At 33.5% G+C, this 19,124-nt stretch overlaps 4 non-coding genes across 4 annotated transcripts; 1 reads left to right on the top strand and 3 right to left on the bottom strand.

Moving 5' to 3' along the window:
* Positions 1-1,007: 1,007 nt before the first annotated feature.
* On the bottom strand, positions 1,008-1,080 carry TRNAF-GAA (transfer RNA phenylalanine (anticodon GAA)). The gene has a single exon. It is a non-coding gene; the product is annotated as a tRNA-Phe (tRNA).
* A 7,245-nt stretch (positions 1,081-8,325) lies between these two features.
* Positions 8,326-8,399, bottom strand: TRNAW-CCA (transfer RNA tryptophan (anticodon CCA)). The gene has a single exon. It is a non-coding gene; the product is annotated as a tRNA-Trp (tRNA).
* Positions 8,400-8,514: 115 nt separating this feature from the next.
* Positions 8,515-8,588, bottom strand: TRNAP-UGG (transfer RNA proline (anticodon UGG)). The gene has a single exon. It is a non-coding gene; the product is annotated as a tRNA-Pro (tRNA).
* A 9,212-nt stretch (positions 8,589-17,800) lies between these two features.
* On the top strand, positions 17,801-17,872 carry TRNAR-UCU (transfer RNA arginine (anticodon UCU)). The gene has a single exon. It is a non-coding gene; the product is annotated as a tRNA-Arg (tRNA).
* The last annotated feature ends 1,252 nt before the right edge of the window (positions 17,873-19,124 follow it).

Raw genomic sequence — 19,124 nt, 5'->3', positions numbered from 1 at the left:
TGTTACCTCATGCTCATTCTTTGTTTTCGCCGTGGTTGATTATCATAGGAGCAGTGCAAATTATCTATGCAGCTCTAACTTCTATGGGTCAACGCAATTTGAAAAGAAGGATAGCCTATTCATCAATATCTCATATGGGTTTTGTAATTATAGGAATTGGTTCCATGACGTATACAGGTCTCAATGGAGCCATTTTGCAAATGATTTCTCATGGATTAATTGGCGCTGCACTTTTTTTCTTAGTAGGAACAAGTTATGATAGGATACGTACTCTTTTTCTTGATGAAATGGGAGGAATCGCTATATCAATTCCTAAAATCTTTACTATGTTCAGTAGCTTTTCAATGGCTTCTCTTGCATTGCCAGGAATGAGTGGTTTTGTAGCAGAATTTATGATATTTTTGGGCATAATTACTAATAATAATTATTCTTCGACCTTTCGGATCATTATTACTGCAATAGCGGCAATTGGAATGATATTAACTCCCATTTATTTGTTATCTATGTTACGTCGAATGTTTTATGGATATAAGGTTTTTAATGTCCCCAATCCTTATTTTAAAGATTCGGGACCACGCGAACTTTTTATTTTGATCTGCCTCTTTCTACCAATTATAGGTATTGGTCTTTACCCCGATCTAGTCCTATTTTTATATAGTGCTAAGGTGGAAGCTATTTTTTCTAAATCTTTATATTAATCAAAATCATTTATATATAGAATCTTCCAGAGGAATTGGAAACTATAAACTATATAATAGTTTCTATTTATTTCTATCTTTATGAGAAGATATTAATACGAATGAAATAGAGAAAATTGCTCTCTAGTTCGAGTTATTTCAAGTAGTTTTTATCCCCTTTGAAATAACTTGGACGAACTCCCTATTAATTCAATAACATAGAATTACTGATGACTATTCGTAAATAATCAATATTATTTATTTTATTCTATTTAAATAAATATAAAATAAGGTCTACTTATCCTTTTTCATACTTATACAAAGTGTATATGCCAGAAACCAGATTTGAACTGGTGACACAAGGATTTTCAGTCCTCTGCTCTACCAACTGAGCTATCCCGGCTGTTCCCCTGTGCATCATACTAGCACAGTAACCAAACTCCTGTCAACTAGCAAAAAGGGTAAAAGAATGACCAGAATAAACACGAACAACTCCAAATTGGATTAGTTTCTCCCGAGCAGATTCTCGCTTGGTCTGAAAGAATATTACCTAATGGAGAAAGAGTCGGACAAGTGACTGCAGAATAGATTTTAGATTATAGAACTTATGAACCAATAAGAGGTGGATTACTTTGTGAAAGGATATCGGGAGATTTTCATTCTCGAAAACGTCCTGTAATCTTTAACCGATTTTGTGCTTCGATATAATTGCTTGGAGCAAGTGCTATAGCTTGCTTCCAATATTCAGCAGCTTGATCAAACCAAGCTTCCGCAATTTCAGGATCTCCCTGTTGAATGGCCTGTTCTCCTCGGTCGGGATAGAGTAACTTCTAAAAGTTTTCTTCCCTTAGAACCGTACTTGAGAGTTTCCTACCTCATATGGCTCAATTAACTATTCTTTAGTCCTTGTACCCAAACTTCCAAAATAGGGTAGGTAAATACGTTCAGCTTAATCGAAAGAACAGAATGGGTCAATGACATGAGTTTCAAACTTCACTTTCGATAAATGATTAGGTTTTCTCTTTTCTCCCACCGTAAAAAGATGAAGTATTAGAAATAAAGAGGTCTACTTCAGATTATCCAGATAAAAATCTTTTTAAGAGGTAACTATCTATGTTCTATATAGAAATTTTTGAAGTAATACTTTCCTACCAGGAAAGTATTACTTCACGTCTTTAGGATCTGATGCTACACCGCTGCTCAATAACCTAGTAAATCAACTCTACTACATAAATAGATTCCTTATTTTTGCCCATGAGCAGATTTGATCGTATCAGCCCGAACTTTCAACAATTGATCTTTATGGTGCTTTCTCCATCAATTGAATTGATTTTATTTTATCCATGGACTATCCAGGCTATATTTACCCATTCATATTTGGGCTCCTATGAGGGGTATTCTTTTGACTACAGCTAATAAAAAACCATTGTTTTGGACGGTGCATATGTAGAAAGCCTCTTTTTTTTTCGTACTAAACGAATTCATTCTATAGTACAGATAGCCGCACGTAATGACAGATCAAGGCCGTGTTATTAAGAGCTTGTGGTAAAGACGGGTTTCGTTCTAATGCCTGGAAATAATATTCTAAAGCCTTAGTATGTTCCCCATTACTTGTGTGGATAAGACCTATATTATACAATATATAACTTCGGTCATAGGGGTCAATTTCCGGTCGCATGGCTTCATAATAATTTTGTAAAGCTTCCGCATATTCCCCTTCGGATTGAGCTGACATTCGTTACGGTCGTTCATTCAATTGAAATGATCTCCGCTTCAAAACCGTACATGAGAATTTCACCTCATACGGCTCCTCCTTTTTTTACAGAATAAGTACAGAATAAGGAAAGTAATCAATTCAATTGACAAGAAAAAATATTTTCCTTATGATTATGAATTAGCAGGAACTAGTGTATTTCCAATGAATCTCTAGCTATCCTTCTTGCAAAGATTTTTTTATTATTTAGAATCAATTAATAAAGTATTTTAGCTTAGCACTACAAACATAACCTCTAACAATTTCTTTGTCCTTAACGCATTGTATTTTACGAGAATTATTCACTCCAACAGTCTCCGATGGTTCTAGCGGTATCCGAAATACAAACGAGATGGATGTTTGTTGCCTCAACCATTCTAACTAACCCTTAATAAAAATAAAAAAAACAAAAATGTATTCTATATTCTTATTTTATTTATTATAACGAAGCATTTGTGTTGTCGATTTTAACGCGTAGTGCTTTTTCCCTTATGCACACCTATCATATAGATTTGACCATTAACATCTATGTAATAGATATAACCTTTCGCTTAATACTAGAATCTCAGAAGATCAAAGCATCTAAGGTTGCATAAATCGGGGATACACGACAGAAAGAATTGTTCTATTTAGAAAACTCACCTTCACTAAACGTCAGTTTTCACTTTTTTTTAATAAATAGAATATAAAAAAAAGTAGAAAGAAAAAAAATCAAATCACACCATCTCTGTAATAGGTAAATGCCTTTTTCTCCCCTGAGGCCATTGGGATTATCTGCAATAATATATCCGCTACAATTGTGAAAGTCTTGTCGATAAAATTGTCATTTCTCTGAGATCTAGGCATAGTCAATTTATAAATTTGATAATTTCTTTCATTCCCCATACGGAAATGATTCCATGAACAAAATTATTTGCCAATGCACAATAGCATAATAAATTTTCTTACGATCGCAAATATGTAAACTGAATAAAGAAAAATTGGGAATATTTGAAAGAGTTTATTCAAATTGATAGGAATTGATGAAAAAGAAGGAGTTGTATGCCTTTTTCGCTGGGGATTTCCCGGAAGAAATCGTCGTATTTTCCTCCGATTTCTTATGAAGGATATTCAGGCGATCAAAATGGAAGTTCAAGAAGGTATATTTCCTCGTCGTGTTATTTATATGGAAATAAAGGGCCAACAAGACATCCCCTTAACTCGTACTGAAGAAAATTTGACCTTGCGCGAAATGGAACAAAAAGCTGCCGAATTAGCCCGTTTTTTGCGCGTATCCATTGAAGGATTTTGAAATGAGGGGGAAAGACCATATAGTCATTTTATGTTCCACCAACACAAAATGTTACTTATGGAACCATAATATTTTTTGGCAGTTAGCAAAAACTCCACTCCATATTATTCTTTATCTATTAGAAAGGGACAAAAGGTTTTAATAAACATGGATATAACATCTCAAAAGAATACAATGAAGTAAATGACTATAGTTTTTACACCTTTTTTTACATATGCGCTTGAATAAATACATATAATAAATTTCCTATATGTATCAAAGAAAACAAAATTGATATTATTAGACTTAAACTTTCATTTCTTTTATTTGCCAATTGAAGCGATTCTTCGGGTCAAGAATTCAAAATGAAATTAGTCCAGATCCAAACGATTTTCAAGGATTTATCCTTTCTTTTTTACTCTACTTCTCACTCGGAACAAACCATCCCTCATCCGACCGAAAGATCTCTCGAGGTCGAATAATTATGCAAAAATTCTATGGATCTCATACCTCGTTCTATAATTCGTACTTTGTTCAGATTTTGGGCAGAGCTAACGAGCCAATCGAGTTCGTTAACGATTCACGAATTGGAAGTTGCCAAATATAAAGCATTAGCTTCTCTACAATATCTTACATGTTTAATAGTATTGCCTTGGGGAATTTCAATTTCATTACAGAACGGTTTAGAACCTTGGGTTACAAATTGGTGGAATACTGGTCAATCAAAAAAAAATTTTGATTATTTACAAGAAGAAGACACTATAAAAAAGTTTGAAAAAATAGAGGAACTCTTCCTGTTAGAAATAATGATGGAAGATTCTTCGGAAACGCATTCGCAAGATATTCGTGTAGAAATGCAGAAAAAAATGATCCAATTAGTGAAAATATATAATCAAGATTGTATCCAAATCATCTCACATCTAATAGCAAATCTAATAGGTTTGGTTTTTTTAAGTTTTTGTCTCATTCTGGGTAAGAAGAAACTTGGCATTCTAAATTCTTGGATCCAAGAAGTCTTTTATAGCCTAAGCGATACAATGAAAGCCTTTTCTATTCTTTTAGCAACCGATCTATGTATTGGGTTTCACTCGCCCCATGGTTGGGAATTGATAATCGATTGGATCTTCAAAAATTATGGATTTGCCCATAACGAACGAATAATATCTGGTCTTGTTTCAACTTTTCCAGTCATCTTAGACACAATTTTCAAATATTGGATTTTCTGTCGTTTGAATCGTACATCTCCTTCACTTGTAGTAATTTATCACTCGATGAATGAATAACAAATGGTTTCTCACCCGGGCAATACTTCTTATTTTTTGGCTTTAGGTTTAATATAGTAGCAGAATTGCAAGCAGGTAACTATCATAGTTACCTACTACCATTTATTTGAAATAAAAGAATTGTAACAAAAAATTGAACCATGCAAAATAGAAAAACTTATGATGACTGGATGAAAAAGTTGATAGCTCAATCAATTTCCGCCTTAATATTGATAGATATAATGACTCGCACATCTATTGCAAATGCATATCCCATTTTTGCACAGCAAGGTTACGAAAATCCTCGAGAAGCAACTGGGCGTATTGTATGTGCCAATTGTCATTTGGCTAAAAAACCTGTGGAGATTGAAGTTCCACAGTCCGTGCTTCCTGATACCGTTTTTGAAGCAGTTGTAAAAATACCTTATGATAAGCAAATAAAACAAGTTCTTGCTAATGGCAAGAAAGGAACTTTAAATGTAGGAGCTGTTCTTATTTTACCCGAAGGTTTCGAATTAGCTCCTCCAGATCGTATTTCTCCTGAGATTAAGGAAAAAATAGGTGATCTTTATTTTCAGAGCTATCGTCCCAATCAAAAAAATATTCTAATAATAGGTCCTATTCCTGGTCAAAAATATGGTGAAATTGTGTTTCCCATCCTTTCACCAAATCCCGCTACTAATAAAACAGCTCACTTCCTGAAATATCCCATATATGTAGGTGGTAATAGAGGAAGAGGACAAATTTATCCCGATGGGAGCAAAAGAAACAATACAGTGTACAACGCTTCAACAACCGGTAAAATAAGTAAAATTGCACGTAAAGAAAAAGGTGGATATCAAATAACTATTGATAATCCATCGGACGGTCGACAAGTGGTAGACTTTGTACCTCCGGGACCGGAACTTCTTGTTTCAGAAGGCGAATTAATCAAGGCGGATCAATCGTTAACGAATAACCCTAATGTAGGTGGATTTGGTTAGGAAAATGCAGAAATAGTACTTCAAGATCCTTTACGTGTTCAAGGTCTTTTATTATTCTTAGTATCTGTCGTTTTAGCACAGATATTTCTGGTTCTTAAAAAGAAACAATTTGAGAAAGTTCAATTGGTCGAAATGAATTTTTAGGCGCATAAAAGATTTGAATCTCTATCTTATGAATGATTAGATTAATGCAATTAATGTATAATAAATACAAAATGGCAACAATAAAATAATACTTCTCCATAATCCTTCGTTTTCCCCTTCCCTCTGTTCGAATATATTGTGAAGGATGAGGAGATATTAAATAAATATTTGCCTATTTTAATAATGAGTGATTCCGGAACAAACTTGGAGTTTTGGAGTTAATTCCCTAGTTATGCGCGATATTCAATATTAATCAATATTCATATGCATGTTATCTTTTCTCACCTTCATTTATCATATTCAAAACAAATAAACAAATAGAAGAAAGGAGAGAATCTAGTAATCTTGGCTTGCTATTTTCGCTTATTTTATAACTTATAAAAAAACTTAATAAGTAAAGATAAAATCTTACCCTTCTTTGTGTTCAAAGAAAGGTAAGATCTTATCTTTATTTTTTAAGTTTTCACTTTTCTATCTCTTTTTTATCTCTTTTCAGAGTTTTGCTTCAATTTTTATAGTATTCCTTACATTGTCTATCTCTTATCATAATATAAGGCAGTTTTTTCGCTACAAGGAGGAACCTAAGCCGGAGTAAGAACCGTAAAAAAAAAAACCTATTAAAACAATAACGAGAATACCAGCTAAAATACCTATCAACCAAAGAGGGATCCTTCCGCCCATTTTTATTATTTCCTTTCACATTTTAAAAAAGTATTCATGAGGCATAAATAATACATAGAAATATTAGAAATAATACATAGAAATATTAGATCTCACCAAATTCAATTGGGTAAGAAAAAAGATTATTACTGTTCCTAATTGAAAAAGTAATTAGAGAATAGAACAGCAAGTACAAAAATAAGTAACAACCCCCAATAGAGGCTAGTACGATTCAATTCAACATTTTGTTCATTTGGGTTTGATTGTGTCATAAATAGCTCCGTGATTTAGTTTATAATAAAGTTTATCGCTGTATGAACTGCATTGCTGATATTGATCCCAAGAAAAAAACCGTAGGTACAGCTAGCCCGTGAACGGCCAACCATCTAACTGTAAAAATTGGATAGCTTCTATCTATAGTCATTAATACCTCCTAAAAAGATCGAGATCTAGTAAATTCATCGAGTTGCTCTAATGAATCGAAACGGCCAGTTACTAATGGAACCTCTTGCCGGCTTTCTGTGAAATACTCATTTGGCCGAGGACTCCCGAATACATCATAAGCTAAACCCGTACTGACAAATAACCAACCTGCAATGAATAGAGAAGGTATAGTAATGCTATGGATAACCCAGTATCGAATACTAGTAATAATGTCAGCAAAAGCGCGTTCTCCCGTATTCCCAGACATGCTAAGCTCCCTATATTATTCTAAAATCAAGGGTAAATTGATCCCATGAAAGAAAGAGATCAGGAAATGGAAAACTACTGATATTTTCTACAATCATTGCTTGATTGTCAATATGATACCAAGGGTATATTTGAAGTATATTAAGTATAGCTAGCCTGCTTCTAACATAGCAATATAATTTTACTTAATATAGAAAAGGAGTAGGATCATTAATTAAATTACTACACAATTGGTATTTATTTTATAGGTGGGGATTTCATTTTTACTTTTTTATAACAGAATATCTTTTTATTGTATATTCCTTCTATGTTTGTTGATAACATCATTATCAGATATTCAATACTAACTTTGTATCTATTTATTGAAACTATTTTTTCTACTCCTAAAGGATAAATTGAGGTAATTGCCTGACAAAAATACGTATCAATCATTGTTTTTTTTTTTATTGATTTCTTCCATGCTTACTATAATTAGTTATTTTGGTTTTTTATTAGTTTTGCTTATTTTCACCTCAGTCTTATTCATTGGGTTAAACAGTATAGAACTTATTTGAAATAGAAAATAACCTCAATAGGAATTGAGATTCCAAGTCAATTTGAGGTACTATGTAGATTAGCTATTAACCCTTACCTATTCTTTTTCATAATAAAAAAAATATGATTGAAGTTTTGTTATCCGGAATTGTGTTAGGTCTAATTCCTATAACTTTGGCTGGATTATTTGTAACTGCATATTTACAGTACCGACGCGGCGATAAATTGGATATTTGATTTAGAACCATATTATGAACGGGTCTCCTACTGATTCTGAGGGATCAGATTCCATTAGCTTTTTCAGTCTAAGTGACAAGAAGATCGATCAGAAAAAAGAAAAAAAACACAGGATCACGCTCTGTAGGATTTGAACCTACGACATCAGGTTTTGGAGACCTGCGTTCTACCGAACTGAACTAAGAGCGCTTTTTCTTCTTTTTTTTTTTTCTTGAAAGAAAAGATTATTTCGATGTTTCATTGAATTAAATAACTATCACTCGAATTTTTACTTTTTTTATGGAAGATTTAGGATAAAAAAGGGTAGGGATGACAGGATTTGAACCTGCGACATTTTGTACCCAAAACAAATGCGCTACCAAGCTGCGCTACATCCCTTTTAATCGTGAGTATTTTTTATTCAATATTTTATATTAAAAATATTGAATTTTGTTTTCCACATTTATCTACCTTCGCACGTGAATAGACTGTATATACGGAAGATATAATGTAAAAGATGTCTATTTATTGACAGTACTTGATTACTTACTATTACATAGTTATTACTATCATTCATATCATATTGTAAAAAAAAAAAAGAATTTGTACCAAATACAAATATCTGTTTGCAGATAGTCGTAAACTACGGGTGTAGTTGACCATATGATATATCTATCATTCTTGAGAAGGAGAACTTACGAACAATGCAAGATATAAAAACATATCTTTCCACAGCGCCTGTGTTAGCTACTTTATGCTTGGTATTTTTATCCAGTTTATTAATTGAGATAAATCGTTTTTTCCCAGATGCTCTGACTTTTCCCTTTTTTTGACTTTCATTTTTTTTGCTTTCCTGCGAACCCAAAATAATAAAAATGATGTTAGATTCATTTCCTTTTCTTATTGGATAAAGAAAATTTTAGAAGGTGAGGGTGAAGTTAGGATTAAGATAAAAGTAAAAATATAGATCCAAAAGTTCCTCAAATAGTAAACTACTTGAAAATCTTAATTAAAGATTTTATTACGAGAATGAATTAAGTAATAAAATCTTTAATCATTTTTAAGACAACTTCTATCCCTTTCTCTTTCTTCTCTTTTTTTTTCCAAATTGAAAAGAAGTACATATAATACCAAAAGTAAGTTATATGGCCAAGGGTGGAAATGTAAGAATAACGATTACTTTAGAATGTACTAGTTGTACCCAAGACAGTGTTGAAAAAAAATCAACGGGTATTTCCAGATATACGACTCGAAAAAATCGCCGCAATACTCCTAATCGATTGGAATTAAAAAAATTTTGTCCTTCTTGTTACAAGCATACCATTCATGGAGAAATCAAAAAATAGATTGAATCTAACATTTCTGCCCAGAAATAGAAATATATATTGAAGATATTGATTTCTTTATCTTTGTATATATATATATTAACAAGTCACTGTCAATATTTCTTTTCGAAATATTTTGAAACAAAATAAATAGTATTTGAAAGGTTCATAAAACAAACTATGAATAAAATGAAGCCATCTTTTCGGAATACATATAAACCATATTCTCAAAATAGATCTAATAAGTTTAGAAATATATCTAAATTGAGAAGTAGATATAAATTGAGAAGTAGATCTAAATTGAGAAGTAGATCTAAATTGAGAAGTAGATCTAAATTGAGAAATAGATCTAAGTCATCTTTTTGAAATGCATCTAAGCGATTTTCTCCAAATCAGCATTCTTTTCGAAGACGTTTATCGCCAATTCAGCCTGGAGAGCAAATGGATTATAAAAATATTAGCTTAATTAGTCGATTTATTAGTGAGCAAGGAAAAATACTATCTCGTCGAAGGAATCGATTAACGTTGAAAAAACAACGCTTAATAGCTAGAGCTATTAAACAAGCTCGTATTCTATCTTTGATACCCTTTCTTTCTTTCAATTCAAAAGTAATTAGAGCTTAAGACTCCTCCATTTAATTCGAGCTGGGATATCTAACAAAGATAGTGCAGATTTTTTTCTCTTTCTATAAATAAAATGAAAACAATTTCATTATCCAAGTCATTCCGAATTCATTTTCGTACTGTCTTTAGTTTCCCGGAAAATTTCCCCGGGAGATTGGGTGTTACTATTTCATAATACAGGAATATTTTCGAGCATCATAGAGAAGCAATTATTATTTAATACAGCTATTATTATTATTATCATATCTCTGGAGTCAATAATTAATTCAGAAACTATTGAACTCAATCACCCGCTGTTCTTTATCCTCAGTTTCTCTTTGGGATTGATCCCATCAAAGTATTTTAGTTGGATCAGTGATAGATTTTAAGGTTTTGTTGTAAACCCAATCGGTTATTTCCGATTACGTACAATTAATAATTCAAACCGCACTCAAAGGTAGGGCATTTCCCATTGATATGGGGGCTCTTGCACCGGAAATAATAGTATCTCCAATCATAATCCCTCTCGGATGCAAAATATATGTCTTTTTACCATTTCTATAGTGCACAAGACAGATATATGCACTTCTATTAGGGTCACTCTCTATTGTTACAATTTTTCCCAGTATGTTTTTTTCATTCCGTCGAAAATCAATTTGACGATATAGACGCTTGTGACCTCCTCCTCTATGACGTATGGTAATAATTCCACTGTTATTACGACCTTTCCCACAACGATGCCGGCCAGAAGTCAATTTCTTTTGTGGATGAGATTGGACTTTTTCATCAAAATTTGATAGAGATTTATCACGTGTGCTCGGAATCAAAGTCCTGTACGAACGGGTGTTCATGTTTGACAATTCCAATAAGTTTCATTTTGAAGGAAAAAGTGGAATAGAATCACCTGGTTTTAGTGTAATAATAATACGTTTATAATGCATTCTATGTTTCATTATTTGTTTTCTATTTCCTCTTTTTTCTTTCTTTTGCGGAGGTCGATAACTATTGACTCCTATTACTTTAACATTGAAGAAAAGTTCAATCCAATTTTTGATCTTTGTTTTATTTGATCCCGAATCGACATTTAAAATATATTGGTTTTTCTCAAATAGATTAACACTTTTCTCTGTAAGTACGAAATCTAGACATTGAACTTCATACATAAATATTTCTCCTTTGCTATCATTTACAAATAAAAATACAAATGCCTATATCCACCTTTATTATAGTTCAATAAATAGAATTAAACTATACTTATATATGATACTCTAGTTGCATAGAAAATTATGTTTTTAAGATATTGTAACCGAACCGACTTCTATTGAAAAGAAATAAAAAACAAAATCGATAAACATTATTCAAAATGGTAACATATATATTTTTTTTCTCTCAAATGATTCTTCGTCTTCTTCCTTATAAATAAAATCATCCATCATTGTAGAATCCAATTCCTCTAATTGATTCCTTACTAGCTGTAAGTAAAGAATGTTTGTTATTAGCTTTTGTATAACAAGGCTTAGTGGTTTTAATTTAAATGAGTTATTTCTGTACCTTATATCATCTTGATATAACTTTAACTGGGACAGTTTATAGTCTTTAAGCAGATAGTAGAATTCTACCTCTATTCTTATTAAGTTAAGTCATTAATATCCTCTATTAGAGAGGAAAGGTTATATTTCAATGATCTCCAGGTCATTATTAATATGAATAAATATTTTAATATAAATAAATATTGTTCGATTTACATGTTTGTGTTTTTTTTTAGAAATATACTTGATCTGGACCTCAAGGAAGGAAGGCTCAAATATTAGCCTTCCTTATATTCAATTCATCTCATTATATTCTAATTCAACTCATCGCAACCTGAAATTCAATTCATTACTCATTTGAAAATTTTTCTAACGACAAGGTAAACTATTATAAAAACCATGAATCTACCCATTTTTCATTACCTCCTTCTCCCTAATTATTAATAAATAGATTATTAGAAAATGGAATAGAATAATATTAGCCTTCCTTATATTCAATTCATCTCGTTATATTCTAATTCAACTCATCGCAACCTGAAATTCAATTCATTACTCATTTGAAAATTTTTCTGACGACAAGGTAAACTATTATAAAAACCATGAATCTACCCATTTTTCATTACCTCCTTCTGCCTAATTATTAATAAATAGATTATTAGAAAATGGAATAGAATAAGCAATTGTTTTATATTTACTTTTGTCAAGTCAATTAAAAAAAATAAAAAAAAATAAAAAAAAAAGAAATAAAAAGAAGCAGGCTCTGGTCATCTTATCTTATACGTAAGATATATAAAAAAGCAATCTGCCGATAGAGCGCTCATAACCTTTTTTTTTTTTTTCGATCCTTATAGCTCCCTTCTTCGTGGACGAAGTCGATTTACGAATTATCTATCATCTGTATGATAGATGTATAATCATTAAGAAATTCTGTATCATTAAAATATTATTCTAATTAGAATTCTATTTTATGTCAACATAATTATGCTCATATAGAATTTTACAATATTATTCTAATTTAGAATTCTATTCTATGTCAATAGAATATGGCAAATTCATAACTAGACCATTTATTAATTTAATTCCTATTTTCTGTGCTTGTTTCAGTTTATTCAACCATTTAGTATCTTGAATTTATACATTAGAAAAATAGAAAAATCAGTATTTACTAAAACAAATAGAGACAATAGAGACAATGATTTCAATTTTGAAATCATTGTTTCTATTTTCTTTTTTTGTTTATATATATATCTTTATCTTATATTTAACAATTAATTATTCATTTATTGAAGGAGAAGGAGTATTATGATTCATTTATTGAAGAAGTTTATAACTTTATTCAAAAGACTTATAAAGTTAGTTTCTTATTTGCTTAGGTTAGTTTCTTATTTGCTTAGGTTAGTTTCTTATTTGCTTAGGGCATTGGTTTCTTTATTGAATTTGCTTATGTCATTAGTTTCTTATTTGCTTAGGGCATTTTTTACTTTATTTAAGAAGCTTATGGCATGGGTTACTTATTTATTTAAGAAGCTCATGGCATGGGTTACTTATTTATTTAAGAAGCTTATGGCATGGGTTACTTATTTATTTTAAGTAAGATTATGGCATTGGTAAGTTCAGTTTAATTATTGAGAATTATAGAATTAATAAAAGAATACATACAAAAAGAAGGTATAAAAAAACAAAAGGCAAGCAAGTGAGCTTGAGGATTTCTCTTGCTTTTGGCAGGCATCCCCTACTACTGGGGGGCCTACTGGGCTATTAGCTCAGTGGTAGAGCGCGCCCCTGATAACTGCGTCGTTGTGCCTGGGCTGTGAAGGCTATCAGCCACATGGATAGTTCAATGTGTTCATCAACGCCTGACCCAGAGATGTGGATCATCCAAGGCACATTAGCATGGCGTACTCCTTCTGTTTGAACCAGGGTTGAAAACTGACTTTTTTTTACCAGGAGGATAGATGAGGTGATTAAGGTGAGATCGAATGTAGACCAAATTTTCTATTCATTCGTGGGATCTGGGCGGTCCTGGGCAGCCATGTATTTTGGCTACTTTTTTCGAGAATCCATGCATATCTTATCAGTGTATGGAAGGCTATCTCTCGAGCACAGGCTGAAGTTCTTATTAATTAAGCCTAAATGTTAAAAAAACACCTAACAACACATCTTCACAGACCAAGAACTACGAGATCACCTTTTATTCTAGGGTGACGGAAGGATCATATCATTCGAATTCATGCTTTTTTATTTGCGTAGGATGCGCGAAATATAGTAAGTATAGGTCCGGTCGGGAGACTTTTTCTTTCTAAACCTAAAATAGTGGATAGTTAAATACTTGCTCGGTCTTCGACTCGTTCAATTACTATGAACAATTTCTGGATCAGTAGATTAGGAAATCGTTATTCGTCTCCTAATAAACGATGAGAAAAGCAGGATCGAAAAAGGATCTTGGAGTGTCTGGGATTGGGTTAGGAGGATCTTATTAATACCTCCTTTTCTCTTCTCATCCAAATTTTGACTTCTTTTCTTGCCGTTGGTGAAGAAAAAGGAAGGAGAGCAAGTACACTTGGAGAGCGCAGTACAGCGGAAAATTGTATGCTGTGTTCGGGAAGGATGAGTCGCTCCTGAATGAAGAGAGAACTTATTCTCCTCAAATCATAGGTGCGATTATTTACTTCACGGGCGAGGTCTCTGGTTCAAGCCCAGGATAGCCCACCCATTATGTGCTATGTAGTAGGATTGTTGTCTGCTTCATTTGATATCTACGGGGATATAGCTCAGTTGGTAGAGCTTCGCTCTTGCAATCGGGTCGTTGCGATTACGGGTTGGATGTCTGATTGTTTAGGCGGTAATGATAGTATTTTTACCTGAACCAGTGGCTCACTTTTTATCAGTAATGGGAGAAAGGACCGTAACATGCCACTAAAAAACTCTATTAAGACGAAGATAGACTGTCAAGAATGTAGAGAAGGTAGGGTGGGTAGTTGGTTAGATCTAGTATGGATCGTACATGGTCCATAGTTGGAGTTGGCGGCTCTCCTAGGGGTCTTTCTTATAGGATCCTCAGGGAAGAGGATCAAGTTGGCCCTTGCGAACAACTTGATGTACTATCTCCCTTCAACCCTTTTTAGCCCAAAAAACGGGGGCAGAAGGAAAAGTCATGCCATGGACCGACCCCATCATCTCCACCCCGTAGGAACTACGAGATCGCTCCAAGGATGCTTTCGTCATCCAGGGGTCACAGACCGACCACAAACCCTGATTTGAGAAGTGGAACGCATTAGCTGTCTCTTCTGATTGGGCAGGAAGGGTCGGAGAAGGGCAATCTTTTTAAGATAAGACCAAAGAGTCGGTGGAAAAAAGAAGAGCTTTTTGTTCCTGGTTCTTCCGGAGTTTTTTTTCTTAAGAACTTCAAAAATTCCTAGGGTCAACAACTTATTGCTTTTGGGAGGAGTTGCTCTTTGGAGAGCACAGTACAATGAAAATTGTGAGCTGTGTTCGGGGGGAAGGCTATTGTCGATTGTGGACCTTCTATGGTAGACTTAATCAAGAGGGTTCAATAGACAGTGGTTGACCCTGTGGCGGATGCCAGCGGTTCGAGTCCGCTTATCTCCACCCCGTGATGATTCTGCGGAGCAGATCAGTCATAATCGGCAGTTTTATCTATGATTTATTTTATTGTTCATGGACGTTGATAAGATGCTTTCATGTCTTTAATATTAGTAGCTCCTTAAGACGGCCTTGAGCGGCAAGGTTCAAAAAACTAAGGGCGTACGGTGGATACCTAGGCACCCAGAGACGAAGAAGGGCGTGTTAATCGACGGAATGCTTCGGGGAGTGGAAATTGAGCATAGATCCGGAGATTCCTGAATAGGTTAACCTTTTTAACTATCTGTTGAATCCATAGGCAGACAAGGGACAACCTGGCGAACTGAAACATCTTAGTAGCCAGAGGAAGAGAAAGCAAAAGCGATTCCCGTAGTAGCGGCGAGCGAAATGGGATCAGCCTAAACCGTTAAAACGGGGTTGTGGGAGAGCAATCTAAGCGTCATGCTGCTAGGCGAAGTCTATTTGAAATAGTGGAATACAGCACCCTAGATGGTGAAAGTCCAGTAGTCGAAAGCATCGTGACAGTTTACGCTCTAACCCGAGTAGCATGGGGCACCACATAAAAACATTCCTCCTAGAGTAGCTGTTAATATGAATAACAAAAACTCTGTTACAGCCATTTCTGTACATTGAATGTATTCCACGGATAGAGGAATACACAAAGTGGAACATAATAAAATGAGAAACCGAAATATTTTATTAAAATTGTTTGTTTGTAAATTGCCAAAAAAACTAATCGTGGGTTCTTCTCTCCATTGAAATAACAAAAAAGTTATGCTTAGCACTAAACTTGTTAAAGAGATGAAATAAAACCAAGTTGTCTTTTTCTGATCAAAAATGACATCGATTACTAGAAGAAGAAATAGGCCGAAAATCAGGATGCATTCTGGGAAAATGGAACTTCCATAGAAGAGAAGCAAATGAAATTCTTTCATAAAAATGATTTTAAGGTATAAAAAATGCATTTTTCATTTTGTCCGGATCATTAGTTACTAACTTCAATTAATATTCGAGCAACATTTTATTTAAAATCTCCTTATTATACATTATATCTATGATTTATATTTCATTCTTCTTTTCCTTTCGTTTTCGTTCCAATAAAATTTGTATCAATTTTTAGAAAGTAAGTTTTCTTTTATTGATCAAAATGGGATATTTTATTGATCAAAATGGGATAGATCTGTGGATCTATTTATACTAATTAGTGGATTAACGGTAATGCGCAAAAGCTTTATTAGATTCTGCCATAACAACTATCTATAAATAGACTAGTTACTAAAGAAAATCATACTATTAGTCATGGAGTATTCCCTACAATATTGATTGAGGATTTTTCTTTTTTCTTGTAAGAGTAAAAACAAAACAATAAGGTAAGGAACGGAAGAAGTGAAAAGAAACTATCTCTTATTAAGTTTTCAGGAATAGGAAAATATGATGATCGGAACTTGCATTAGATTCTTATTAGAATGATCGGAACTTGCATTAGATTCTTATTAGAATCTAAAAATTACTTTTTCCTATTGGACAAAAAATCGATCTGTATGATACAATGAAATTGTGGCGGGTATAGTTTAGTGGTAAAAGTGTGATTCGTTCTATCATTATATTCAACAGAGTTGAAGGATCTTTCAACTCTCATTTATATTTTTTTATATAAAAAACTCTATTTACTATATAGGTTCTAAACCTCTCCTATGAATACCCTGGGTCAGGAAAGGAATTGTGCGCATTCTCGTAATTTGAATTTGGAATGAATGATAAAATGACGATATTTTCCATTCAAGATGGCGAAACAGAATGTAGAATTTTTGAAAAGATTAGACCGATCTATCTAATCGGATCAATCAAAGATCCATGGATATCAAAATATTATTTTTCATCGTAACTAAACTAAATGTTCAACTACTAGAATAAAAAAGTTGGAGTCAAATAGCTAGGTAACAGTGACTTTGGTTTACTTTAGTCACCGTGATTTTGTTTGAGCTTGGTGAAATTTGATTTCCTCTAGGATTGCAATCAGTAGAAATAGAAAACGAAGTAATTAGAAAGATTTTTGAGCCCAATATTAAGAATTTTTCAATCTTATCTTTCTATAGGGATCATCTATCAAGTGAATAGGTATTTTCTATTTAAGGTTCTTCACCTGAAGTTAAGAGGAAAGAACTACAAATACAACTAACATAGATGTTATGGAGCAGAGCATAAATAATTTATGTATTATGTGAAAAAGCGTTTTTTTTTTTTTTTTTTTTTTATCAGACCTCCCTTTCTATCTCTCTCTCATGGAGGAGCCGAATGAAATGAAATTTTCATGTTCGGTTCTGAATTAGAGGCGTTAATCAACGTCGACTATAACCCCTAGCCTTCCAAGCTAACGATGCGGGTTCGATTCCCGCTACCCGCTCATTCATATTTCTTATTCTTATTTCATTTTTCATGCCCATGTTACCTACCTATTCTTTCTCTTTCGTTCTCGAATCTCGTTGTGAATAGAGAAAAAATCATACTTTTTTATTCCCAATCGATAAAGTAAAGGAATAATGAAAATAAAGCGTCCATCGTCTAATGGATAGGACAGAGGTCTTCTAAACCTTAGGTATAGGTTCAAATCCTATTGGACGTAATAATTCGTCGTTATGCTTTGTTAAATGTTGCAAAATGATTATTTAGCTCTTTTATACTATTTCGAGCATAATAAAAAGTTGGAGATTTTCTTGAATAGCTTCTTTTAAGAGATCTTCTGCTTGTTGCGTGAATGTCCCAGTAGAACGTATAATTTCTCCAAATTGGGGTTTCTTTTTTACTAAATACTCGCGCAGCTTAAGAATAAATTTTTTAACTTGTACGATCTCTAATACATCTAGATATCCATTCGTTCCGGTATAAATCATAGCTATTTGTTCTTCCACTGTCAAAGGATCTGATTGAGATTGCTTGAGCAACTCGCGTAATCGTTGGCCTCTTGCCAATTGATCTTGCGTAGCTTTATCAAGATCAGAAGCGAATTGTGCAAAAGATTCTAACTCTGCAAGTTGAGCTAATTCTAATTTTAATTTCCCAGCTACTTGTTTCATAGCTTTCATCTGAGCTGCGGATCCTACTCTAGATACGGAAAGACCCACATTAATGGCAGGTTGAATTCCTGCATTGAAGAGATCAGCTGACAAGAAGATTTGTCCGTCGGTAATGGAAATGATGTTAGTGGGGATATAAGCTGAGACATCTCCAGCTTGAGTCTCAACTATTGGTAAAGCAGTCAAACTACCTCCACCTAACTGCGAATTTAATTTAGCTGCTCTTTCTAATAAGCGAGAATGTAAATAGAAAACATCTCCTGGATAAGCTTCCCGGCCAGGTGGTCTTCTTAATAGAAGAGACATTTGTCGATAAGCTTGTGCTTGTTTGGAAAGATCATCATAAATGATTAATGTATGTTGTTCTTTATACATAAAGTATTCGGCTAAAGCTGCTCCTGTATAAGGAGCAAGATATTGTAATGTAGCAGGAGAATCTGCAGTTTTCGCTACCACAATGGTATACTCCATTGCGCCACGTTCTTGGAACGTATTAACTACCTGAGCTACCGAAGAAGCTTTTTGACCAATAGCGACATAAACACATATTACATTCTGATTTTTTTGATTTATAATCGTATCTGTAGCTACTGCCGTCTTACCGGTCTGTCTGTCCCCAATAATCAATTCTCGCTGACCGCGCCCTATAGGGATCATAGAATCAATAGCAATAAGACCCGTTTGAAGAGGTTCATATACAGAACGTCGTGAAATAATACCTGGAGCGGGAGATTCGATCAATCGAGATTGGGAAGATGAGATCTTCCCCTTACCATCAATAGGTCGAGCTAGCGCATTTAC

The sequence above is a fragment of the Cupressus sempervirens genome, chromosome 8, assembly GCF_028749045.1.
Source record: "Cupressus sempervirens isolate cs-2001-9-10 chromosome 8, ASM2874904v1, whole genome shotgun sequence".
Taxonomy (NCBI): domain Eukaryota; kingdom Viridiplantae; phylum Streptophyta; class Pinopsida; order Cupressales; family Cupressaceae; genus Cupressus; species Cupressus sempervirens.
The sequence above is the reverse complement of the archived record's forward strand: the minus strand, read 5'-3'. Positions and strand labels throughout refer to the sequence as shown.